This window comes from Cryptomeria japonica, chromosome 1 (assembly GCF_030272615.1).
Source record: "Cryptomeria japonica chromosome 1, Sugi_1.0, whole genome shotgun sequence".
NCBI lineage: Eukaryota > Viridiplantae > Streptophyta > Pinopsida > Cupressales > Cupressaceae > Cryptomeria > Cryptomeria japonica.
The window spans coordinates 544,584,774-544,596,884 of record NC_081405.1 but is presented as its reverse complement, the minus strand read 5'-3'; the positions used below and the strand labels follow the sequence as shown (position 1 = coordinate 544,596,884).

General features: G+C 36.4%; 1 long non-coding RNA gene across 1 annotated transcript; it reads right to left on the bottom strand.

Moving 5' to 3' along the window:
- Window positions 1-2,034: 2,034 nt before the first annotated feature.
- LOC131856128 (uncharacterized) lies at window positions 2,035-2,498 on the bottom strand. The gene is made up of 3 exons (XR_009358263.1): window positions 2,435-2,498; window positions 2,229-2,342; window positions 2,035-2,103 (listed from the first exon to the last, which is right to left on the bottom strand). It is a non-coding gene; the product is annotated as an uncharacterized LOC131856128 (long non-coding RNA).
- Between the last annotated feature and the right edge of the window lie 9,613 nt (window positions 2,499-12,111).

Below are 12,111 nucleotides of genomic sequence, written 5' to 3'. Positions count from 1 at the left end.
TAATCAAATAGCCAAGAGCTGATTTGAATAATATGTGACAATGTTTTGTGACTATTTTGTGTGTCAATGTTTTGTGACTATGTTTTGAGTATATGTGATGTGTCCCTGGTCAATCATGAGAATTCTTGATTCTTGTATAATCATGGATAATTATTTGAGTCACTATCAGGTCATAGGGGTGATAGATTGAAACTAGATACAATTTGAGCAAAAAATGTCATTGTTGTCCAAAAAATTGTCAAAAATGTTGTCAAGCAACTTCTACATTGTGTCGGTAGGGTATGACTCTCGACGTTCTAGTGCTTTGGGATGCACGATAGGGGCATGCCTAGCGTAAACATGCCCACCTGGATGCGCTTGCGACGTCAGTTTGTGCACACGAGGAATAGAATCAATTCTAGCCAATCTTGCAACTTTTCCTTGCAAGCAACTGACGGTTTTTTGAGCAGGCAAAAAAATGCTACTAATTGAAAATGGCTTCGAGTCGTTGAAAACCGAGATAGGCAATTGTAGAGGAGCCTCACGCGACCCCACAGGATCAAGCAGATTGACCGTATGTGTCGTGGATTGGAAGAAACAGTCCGTCAAATTTTGATAATTTTTTGGACTTAGGGCACTTGAGAGATCTCACCGATAGGGTATGACTCTCGACGTTCTGGTGCTTTGGGATGCATGACAGGGGCATGCCTAGCGTAAACATGCCCACACGGACGTGCTCACGACGTCGGTTTCTGCACACGAGGAACAAAATCAATTCTAGCCAATCTTGCAACTTTTCCTTGCAAGCAACTGACGGTTTTTTGAGCAGGCGAAAAAATGCTACTAATTGAAAATGGCTTCGAGTAGTCAAAAACCGAGATAGGCCATTGTAGAGGAGCCTCACGCAACCCCACGGGATCAAGCAGATTGACCGTATGTGTCGTGGATTGGAAGAAATAGTCTGTCAAATTTTGACAATTTTTTGGACTCAAGGCACTTGAGAGATCTCACCAGTAGGGTATGACTCTCGACGTTCTAGTACTTTGAGATGCACGACAGGGGCATGCCTAGTGTAAACATGCCCACCCGAACACACTCGCGACGTCGGTTTGTGCACACGAGGAACATAATCAATTCTAATCAATCTTGCAACTTTTCCTTGCAAGCAACTGTCAGTTTTTTGAGCAGGCGAAAAAATGCTACTAATTGAAAATGGCTTCGAGTCGTCAAAAACTGAGATAGGCCATTGTAGAGGAGCCTCACGCGACCCCATGGGATCAAACAGATCGACCGTATGTGTCATGGATTGGAAGAAACAGTCTGTCAAATTTTGACAATTTTTTGGACTCAGGGCACTTGAGAGATCTCACCGGTAGGGTATGACTCTCGACGTTCTGGTGCTTTGGGATGCATGACAGGGGCATGCCTAGTGTAAACATGCCCACTCGGACGCGCTCACGATGTCGGTTTGTGCACACGAGGAATAAAATTTGACCATTGCGAGCGTGAGGGTGCTCTCGCACCAAACACATTGTTGTTTAAATTCATATTGTCGATTTTTGTTGTTTATATTCATATTGTTAATTACATATGCAATTATTCATTTAAATTTATAAAAGGACATCCACCAAATACAACGAATACACAATAATGAACTAAATACAAGGAGTTTTGTATGGTTAATTCAACATTTTAGAAATTTTATCAAATCATATTCCACGATTGCAATGTTTTATATCATATATTTTTGTTGTTTATATTCATATTGTTGATTACATATACAAATATTCAATTAAATTTATAAAAGGACAACCACAAAATACAACGAATACAAAATAATGAACTCATTACACATTTATTGGATCGAATATCGATATTTATATATATATAAAAAGGCAGAATGTGTATCAAATATTGATATTTATATATATATAAAAAGGCATGTCTGCCAAGTCAATACAAGTATTACAAAAATGTGGCATATGCCATGTCCAAATCGGTATACAAAAAAAATGTAGAATATATCTACATGTATTGGTCATTCTATGACCAAAACTAACACTATATGATCCTAAACTTCTAGTGGATCATCAAAATCAAGCCTCTTCGGTGCAGTACGTGGCTCTGTAGATGGTTGCAAAACCACAATTCAAAAGCCAAGTTAGAATTCTTTAGTAGAAAATAGTTCACAATTGACATCATAACTATGCATTTAACTTTAATTCCTTTGCAATTGAAATGTAGATTACCTCATCGGCTGATCCAGGAGCTAATGTCTTCGCTCTCCTCTCCTTGTCACTCTTAGGAGTTTTCTTGAAGACATACTTAAATGGATCCACGTTATGGCCGTACCGCGAACAAGTCTATTGTAGATTAAATGTACAATTAATACAATGTACTAACATAAATATATCAAAAACACTTAAAAGCTATAATATAGAGAACAATGACGTACCTATGCCTCAGATGCTTCTCCAATGGACTGAGGATGGCTCACCATTGATGTAGAAACGATCGCTATTACCTATACAAAAAATGTACAAAGATTAAATACAATTAATATAATGATAAGTATTGAAGGTTGAAAACAATTAATTTTACATATCAAACAAAAGTGTACCAGATCCTGATATGCTTCTCCAGTGCAAGGAGGAGGGTTCACCATTGACGAAATAGGTATGGATATTTGTTGTATGAAAAAAATATAAGATTATAATATATCACAAGTTCACATGTACGCGTGCATATAATCATGAAATCAAGAAAATAAAGTAGAGATACATACCTCCGCCCTCTCTTGATTCGCGAGCGAATCAGGTGCATTCAACATATCCACAAAGCTCAATGGCCGTTGTACATGTAAAATAGACAAAAAACACTAATCAATCTACAAACCCCAACTAATACTTGATTTCAACATTTTCAAACAATTGTACAACTAAAAATGTGTTCAATTACCTTCTTCACACATTTTAACGTCTTCGAGATATTCTTTTTCTTTGGACGGGCCCTAGACGCGGAGGGGGTGCCCTAAAAACAGAAAATTAACATGAGATATTACTACAGATAATAAATTAAACATAATTTTAAAAATCTAAAATGAAATGACTTGCATATTCCATCAAAACAATACATAAAAAGAGTTGAACAAAATATGATACCGTATAGCCTTGTAGGCCAAAATCGATCGCCGACAGCGTGATGTCATCAATCTGGGATATTTCGTCCCCTGTCAACACCTGCAAACCAAAAATTGGACCAAGCATTAAAAATAGTTAGTATATCTTGTATTTTTTTGAATTCAAAGTGTACTATTCTATTTTAACATGTTACAAAATTTATACCTCAGGCATCGAAGTTGCAGCTGTGGTAACTGGGGGAGGTGTATGGGATACCGCTACTGCATCTTGAAATGCATATTATTTGTCTCAATTTAAATCGATGTATAAATGAAAATTCATTTATGTAATTACAAAATTAAAGTGACTGATAAATAAAATGTTATGAATTCAAATCAACACACCTGTGTCTGTGGCTCATGGGCAAACACCATGTCCATCAACTCATCTGTCAGCGCGACATCCTCAACCGTGTGAGCCCGACATCTACAACCGCAAGTTGTGCATCGATGATATGAGTATCCATCTGCACCGGCTGCATCATCTATCCCCGAGCATATCCCCGAGAAACTGACACACATATGCTCGATGGGCTCTCTGTTGCCCTCTAACGGCTCATCATCCAATACAATAAGGTGTGCTAATGATGTCCCATGCTGGATGATGGCACCAGTCAATGTTGTGGCCGCCTAAAGAGTCTGTAGCTCCATCGACTCTTTCAGCTCTAATGGGACAGCTTGATGCACCTTGGGTTTGGGTGCTAGGGGGCGATGACTCTTCGCGGCTAATCGCCTACGGGCTCCAGGTTTATCTTGGGCAGAGCCACCACCTCTACCATGAAACTCTCTCATATCAAAATAATTTGGGCGCACATTGAGCACAAACTCACAATATATTTTTCTCATAAAATATAATGGCACCTCATAATTATTACAAGGTGGATCATCAAAGACCATCCACCACCTCTACCAAAAAAGATTCTTCATCCGCACATTGGTACACCAATGTATGGGAAACCTCTTTGCATTAGGAGGTAATGACTGACCAGTTTTGGGGTCAACAAACAGGGCACATATTTGTTGTTTAGAAATATTTTTGTTTTTAACTCCATCGTATGATAGCCCATTGGCATAGAATTGACGACACCTATCCCTAAAGCTTCCCCATTTGGTAATTTCTGTGGAAACAGCTATGACACCACTAGCTAATGTTTCTAGGCTAGTGGCGAGGGATTGATGATGGTCAAGTTCAGAAGTTTTCAATTTTACAATTAGTCTATTGATTTTGGATGTATTTTGCTCTAACTGATTAATTAATTCTTCCTGTGTTTCGGCTGTGCGGTCAAAAGGAGGAATTGGGGGTTGTTCTTGTGTGTTTTCAGGAGATGCATTTGGTTGTTCTTGTGGTTTTTCAGGAGGTGCATTTGGTTGTTCTTGTTCTAGATTAGAAGAATGTGGTTTTTGAAACAAAAAATGAAAAAACCTAATCAAAATTAATAAAATTAAATTCAAAATGTAAAACAAATTGCATAAACCAAAAAGAAAGACAAAAAAAAAAAAAAAACTAACCTTGATCCATAGCCTAAGGACAAATTTCACACCCCGTTCGCGGTTTAGGTTAGAAAATGGGAAAAAAAGAAAGTAAAAAACATGCTTTTCGGGTAAATGAGGACCCAGTTTTTTAAAAAAACTTTTTTCATCAGGCACTGCGTACGTGGTTTTACTAGGATTATTAGCGCGTATGTGCTCATTTTCCTATAAGCAGTGCGTACGTGCTAATTTTCCTATGCGTAGCGCGTACGCGCTCAATTTCCTAAGCTCAGCGTGTACGCACTACCTTTTCTAGGCTCGAGAAGAACAAACCTAAGCGTGTACGCGGGAATTTTAAATTTTAAAACCGCGTACACGTTGCCTGTTTTTCCAAGTTTTTTTTGGGTGGTGTCCACTTTTCTGACCACCATCTTTGTCCACACGCCCATCTATCAGCCCTTGTTCCATTTTATCTTGAATCTCTTTTAAGGCAAGACAAAAGGAGTTCTTCCTTTGGAAAATATTTCCAAAAGAAATTTTGTTCCATCCTTTGACCATCTCCTTAACCTTTTTCAATTTTTGGGTAAGAATGAACATAGGAGTGCCAATGAAAGAGGGTATTCCACCAATCTTTAACTAACATTTTAAAATTCAGATGGTAAGACCACATGATTTTATACCTGAAAGGAAAATGACCTTTTATCTACCAATCCTCCCAATTAAGGAGTAAAGCATTATGATCTAACCCTGTTCTAGGGAGGGCAGACAAAGTGAGGGATGGAAGGATGTTCCAATTACTACTAATTAGGATCATGTCCAATTTAACCTGAATTAAGTTATTTCCCTGTCTTTTGTTACTCCAAGTGAACTTTACCCGCTTGAGATCTATGCCTATCAATCTAGTTGCTGAGAAGAAGTCAGTGAAATCTGCCATACTATCTAAGAAGTCTTCTTGACCTCCCATTTTCTCTTAAGGGTATAAGGGAGAATTGAAATCTCCACCTAACATCAAATTTTCATGTTTACTATCCTGGACACAATCTGTGAATTCGTTCCACAGTTCTGCCCTTCCAACTCTAGTATCGGGAGCAAGGATGTTTATCAATTTCCATCTTTTTGAAGAGTTTATGTTCTCCAGTTGAACTATTATACTATTCCATTTTACAGACAAAGGGGATCCTCTGAGAATCGAAGGATTCCACAAAATAGCCAATCCACCACAGGCCCCTTCAGAATCAAAAGCAATAAATTGAGCCAAATGCCAAAGGGGATCCTCTGAGAATCGAAAGACTCCACAAAATAGCCAATCCACCACAGACCCCTTCAGAATCAAAAGCAATAAACTGAACCAAATGTCAACCTTCATTAAAAAGAAAAAGTTTTTTAGCACGACTATTAAGCTCTCTCAAGTTCCATGAAAGAATCTTCATTAAAAAGAAAAAGAGCCAGATCACACCTTAACCGCCAGTCTTTTTTATCTTTACCCCTGAGAAGTTTTCAAGGGTATTTTGTTTTCCGCTTGCCACATCTCGATGTTTCTTTGATTCGTGAATCCTTCTAGGAAGGTTTTCCCACCTTATTGTCTGTCCCTACATTAGGTTTCTTGTTTTTTTTCGTTTGCTGGTAATTTGTATCCAAACCCCTTTAGGGTCGGGTCTTCAGCCTTATTGGGGAAAGCGAAACATAGAATAGCCAGCGAGTCCTTTAGAATTTTTCTTTCCTTGGTCTTATCAACAATCTTCAAGACTTTCTTCTCCACATTGGGAGAAAGGAAACTTTCTCCTTCCTCCGTATCCTTGAGAGAACAAACCTCAACCTGTTGTTCCCAAATCTCTGTGGGAGTAATAGCTTGGTTAACAGGAGTGGGATATAGGGACTACATAACTGGAGGGGGAGTAGCCTATTCCTTTTTTTTGCATGGAGAACCATTTTGCTTACTAACAACTCTTCCTCAGAAGCCTGTAAATCCGAAGAATCCCTCTTATCTGTACCAACAATAGAGTTAAGGGCATTGCCAGAATTGATAATATTCTCATGATCTAAGGTAAAGACAAGCAAAGAATTTCCATTCTCCATCTGTAGAAGCCCCAACATTTAGATTTGTTCTCTGAATAGAAGCTTGTGTTAAACCCGTGTTCCTCCACAACAATAGGTTGTTGAGCCTTAACACCCTCGTCAATAGCATTGTTTCCTAGATGTTGATTCTGTTTACTGCCTTCTGTATCATTTCCCTCTTTATTTTGTAGCTGCTCTGAATCCTTTTAATGGCCCTTGGAACTCTCTTTTCGAGAGGAGCATTGAGTCTGTTCACCCACAACAACATTCTTCTCCCCATGATAGATTTTTTGCAGGCCACACTTAGGTGACCAAAATTATTGTAGTTCTAGTAAAACAAGGTAGCATTTTCATATATTCAATTATTTGGTTCCACCTACCAAATTTAGATCGAAGAGTGATAGAAATAGGAAGGACCTGATTCAGTTCCACATTAACACAAATTCTTGCGAAGATCAATCTGGACCTTTGCATGGTAACCTTTTCAACTGCCTGGAAGAGGGAGCCAAAAGAATCAGCAATGTCTCTGAAAACATTATGATCCCAAAACTCCAAAGGGAGGCCAGAGAGATGAACCCAACTAGGAGAGACTACCCCTAGATCAGCCGAGGGGTCGAACCTGGCTTCCACTTACATAGGGAGAGAAAATTTCTTAAACCTTTATCAAATGCCTAGAGGCCTCCCATCAAAACTTTTATCAGATCTTCATTATTAACAAAGTTGAAGAGGAAAAGGTTGTTGGCCATTGCAATAATTGTAACACTTCCCTTAAGCTTCCATTGCCACCAGCCCATCTTCTTACCTGATCCACATTGGGTCGAAAGGTGATGAAATTCCCAATTAGGGCAAGTTTCATGTCTTCCATCTTCATATCCATTATTTTGTCTGAAACAAAAACTTTTGGTCCTCCATCAAAGCAAACAGCTAAGCTCTTCCCAGAATCGATCTTCAGGTCTTTACACCTTGGGGAGTTGTTTCCCACCAGCTTTGCAACATACAACGCCAGATCCTTATCAGCACAAGATGAGTCCAACCCAAGAATTGACGACTTCGCAGCAACATGAGTTGTAGACTCAGGGCCCACACAAGAGGACGAAGCAGCCATCCCAACCTAAACAGCTATAGACAAACTTGGAAGGGGGGCCACAAGGGGACCCCCTCCAGCCACACCCATGAGCGTGGGAGAGTAGAAAAGTTTAAAAAATAAATAAAAAAAGAGCGGATAAGAGTTCGGGCGGCAGAATGGGAGAGCAGAGCCCAACAGATAAAGTTTTTTATTTTTATTTATTTTTTTTGGGGTGCAAATTGCTACCTAGGGGTAGCTACCATTATATTCATCAGAAATATTTTTTTATAGTTAATTAAGATTAGGATGGAGGATTTAGTAATGAGCATCTTAATTTCCGATCTCACAAAATCATATGTCATAATTTCAAAAGATTTGTTATTTTTAATAATAATTATCATGGCAATGTCCCTACTTATAATTAAGGCTTGATATCCACATGATCAAATATGATCTCCCATTAACAAATTTTTTCTTGAGACATCTAAAAAGATTTCAAAAGAAAGATAGACTAATAGGTATGCGCCAAGTCATGCTTTTATTAATATGTTCAATTAGTAAATCCTCTCACTTAAAAAATTAGACAATATCACATCAATTTCAATAAAATCATTACTAACACTTTATTAATATTAAAGAGACAAATACTATTACAATTATTAAAACATACTCAAATAATTTAGAGTGGATTGTAGTACAAATGATGTCATTTTTGCAAGACACATCCAACTTCGTAATAGTAAAAAGAGTCTGTATCCTTAAATTTGATACATGTTAGACAAATTTTATAGAAATCTTAAAAAAAAAATTTTTAACAAGTCCTACAAATCTTTATACTTATTGTAGATTTTTTTATTGATCAAAGCTGAATTATAATAGAAAAAGCAGTCAACAAAAAAACATTGCAAGAAGGAAAAGAATGGAAATATAAAACCAAAACCGTCTAAACAAAGACTATACACTGAAGACCGAGCTTGAAGTTTAAAGCACTTCTAAAGCTGCCCAGAACAACAAACATCCTTCTCGTGTAAATGTAGAAGTTGTTAATTAATTTCTTCCAAAATCTTGTTATAAGTAGCATCCATCTTGAGCTGAAAACACAAAGAGGCCAAATGTAATATAATGTTATGGTAAAATTGTAACATTTCAACTTCTTGATGCAAAATGTGATTAGAAAACATAGCTAAATGTCTACTTTTCCAAATATGGAGCAAACTAGTTTGCCTCATAAAATCAACAACCAGATTCTTATGTAGACGAAAACCCAAAATAGCTTCTTTCTAGCTGAAAACATGATAAACAATAGCAGGGAAATAGTCAAATATTGCGTTCCATTTCATTTTTGTCCAAATGCACCTCAAAAAGAATGTTTTATATTTGTCATAATGTTGACAATAAGAACACTTAATTGATTGAATCTTTAAATATTTCAGCCTATCTCCAATAAAATAATTTAAAGTGTAATATTTTCCAAGCCAAGACTTGAGCATTAGCCTTACCTCTTGAAGTCCATATTTGTGTGTTTAAATTTTTTCACCTCCTCTTTAAATTTTGCAGCTCCATTTGATATTAAGTTTAGGATTCATCTTCATATTGAGCAGTAGTTTCCAATAAATTTTCTTCAATGGAAAACAAAAAAAAGGCAACTCAAACTCAACCTTTGAAGACACTCAAGAAACCAAAGAAGTAAAAATTTATCAGTCAATAAACCCAATCTAATGAACTAAAGTCTCAAATGTCACTAAATTGTTGCACTCTATTGAACGTTACTAAATTGTTGCACCCCATTGAACTCAAATCTCAGATATCACTAAATCGTTGCACTCCTTTCTTGAAAAAATACAAGTGAAAAGTTGACTCAAAAGACTGCCCATGGTATTGAACTTCATTTGTTCTACCGAATGGATGAAGAGGGAAACTAAAACCACATTGAAGAGATTCCTTGCAAGCTTAAATGTCACATCCCCTCCTATATACTCTTATTTTGATACTTAGTTGTGTTGGTGCCTTAGATGGATACTAGTTACTGAAACAGTGATTTTGATGCCCTACAAGATTTTGGTTTTGCTAAGAGTGGTATTCGGTTTAACAATGATGCCCTAAATGGTATTGAATGCTAGAAACAATGGTTTAGCCTAAATGATGCCCTAGTTGAAATTGCTTTATTCCTTTTTTTTTAATATTATAAATATATGATATGTTGTGATGTTTCATTTACGTAAAGTAATGTTATAACTCATCTTTTGATTTAACAAATATAAACATTAAGGTTGAATTGTCGAGATGTCGGACTAACTACTCTAGTTTGGACAAGTGGATGCAGGAATGACTTGGCCTCCAAGAAGAAGGGGAAAAAGATATCACCAGGAAAGAGGGAAGCGAAATAGTTATGGTCAATGATTGTATGGAATATAAGACTGGTATGTACTACCTAATGTCAGCTAGTGTGACTTTGTCAACCTAGTTTTCCCTATTAGGACCATGGGAATTATGTATGTTAGTGTCTCTGACTTGCTCCAACTCGTTTGTCGAACCTTTGTTCTTGCATTGCGAAATCATTATTATGTATCTTCTATTATTGTCTTAATTATTGATCAATTGTAAAATAATTCTAATAAAGGTGTATTGTTATTAAATTTAAAATGTCTTAAAAAAAAGAAATATTTATTACCTTTATTATTAACTTAATGTATTTATTAAAATATATATGAAATGACTTAGTTATTTTAATTTTCTTGGACCTTAATTTCGTTTATTGTAAAATCTAATTTTAATAAATATTAGCTCCATTTACGTTAGAATACTTTATATTCTTTTCTCCTTATCGTAGTTGCAGGACTTCTCTGTTAGTCACGTTGTACAATCCTTTTGTTGTGCAAATCCTTTCACATTCCAGGCACGTGGACTCTCTGGTATCTTTATTTTTCAGGAGAGAGCATATATACTATTGCAATGAGGCTTTAGCTTAAGACTACGAAGAGGTCTTAGTTTTAAGTTTTGTATTCTCCCTTCCTATTTTCTGCATTGTTGTTCCTGAAGGAGTCTTTTGTAAATACAAGTACTGACTTTCTTTTTATAATCATTTACTGTTCAATAGGAAACCTCTGCCACAACAAGAAATTAATGAGAATTTAATTAATGAATGATAAATTTAAAATAGGGGTTTACACCCAGTCAGAAGAAGATTAACCTGTAAGTGTGAGTTAAAAGTATTAACCTCACAAGTACCATAAGAAAATTCTGGTGAAATTCTTGTTTCTTACTTTTGCTAATAATTAAAAGTGCAAGTTGGATAGGGTGGAAGTGAGCCTCATAAAACATGTAGACAAATCCTTGGCCAAGGTGCACTAGTTGCATGTAGTGCTTATCAATTCTAAGAATCCAGATATAGTCCTAGTTTGGAAATTACACTAGTTAGGGTGTAATTGATTACGACTTGATTACGACTGTAAGCTCTTACACTAGTTCCAACATGACTTGACGTAACCATTCTCCTTACCCTTGCAGATGGTCGGGACACTTCAGTTAGAAGTGAGCAAGGGGGATCAGAAACGATCTAAGGATGGCTGGATAAACGCCCTTGGTGATATCTTTTTCCCTTCTGTGATTCAGAGAGAATTTAAAGATGAGCAAGTTTGTCAGATAACAAATGAAAAGTACATTCTAAACCCTTCATCTTTTCCTACTAATGTTTATTTTGCTCAATAAAGAATATTTTTCTTTCTACAGTATAATTTTGTTTTATCATTAAAATGTATATGATAATGACAAAGGGGCTAAACTAACCGTTACTTACTTTCTTGTTATTTAATGTTCAAAACTAGCTGTTATATGCTTGAGATTTTTATGTATGTTACATTAAAAAAATAAACCACTCATCTTAGAAATATTAATCTGAGTAACCCCACACTCATGTAAATATTAATTCTACTAGGAAAATGTGCTGCTCTTGTTGCTATCATTATTACCCCACACTCATCTAAATATTTATTCTACTAGGAAAATGTGCTGCTCTTGTTGCTATCATGGTCATGTTCCATTTTCTACAGCTGATTTCAGCACTTCTAATTCCTTCCAGCATAAAAAAATGTGCTTCTCATGACCTTTCACTAATGGAGAACATTAGTTTTCAAAATACAATGGACATGACTACCTTACAGCTTATATTTGTATACAACCGATGTATACTTCCAGGCAATAATTCTTCCATCACATATTAAACTATAGGAAGGGGAACAGATACCTATTTATAAACCTTATTTTTACTCCATCTTACCTAAAACCAAGGAAATGCCTTGGGCCTGAACAGTAAGGCGTCTGACTCGAGGAAGACTTAATGGAATCTAATGGGAGATGACCCCAA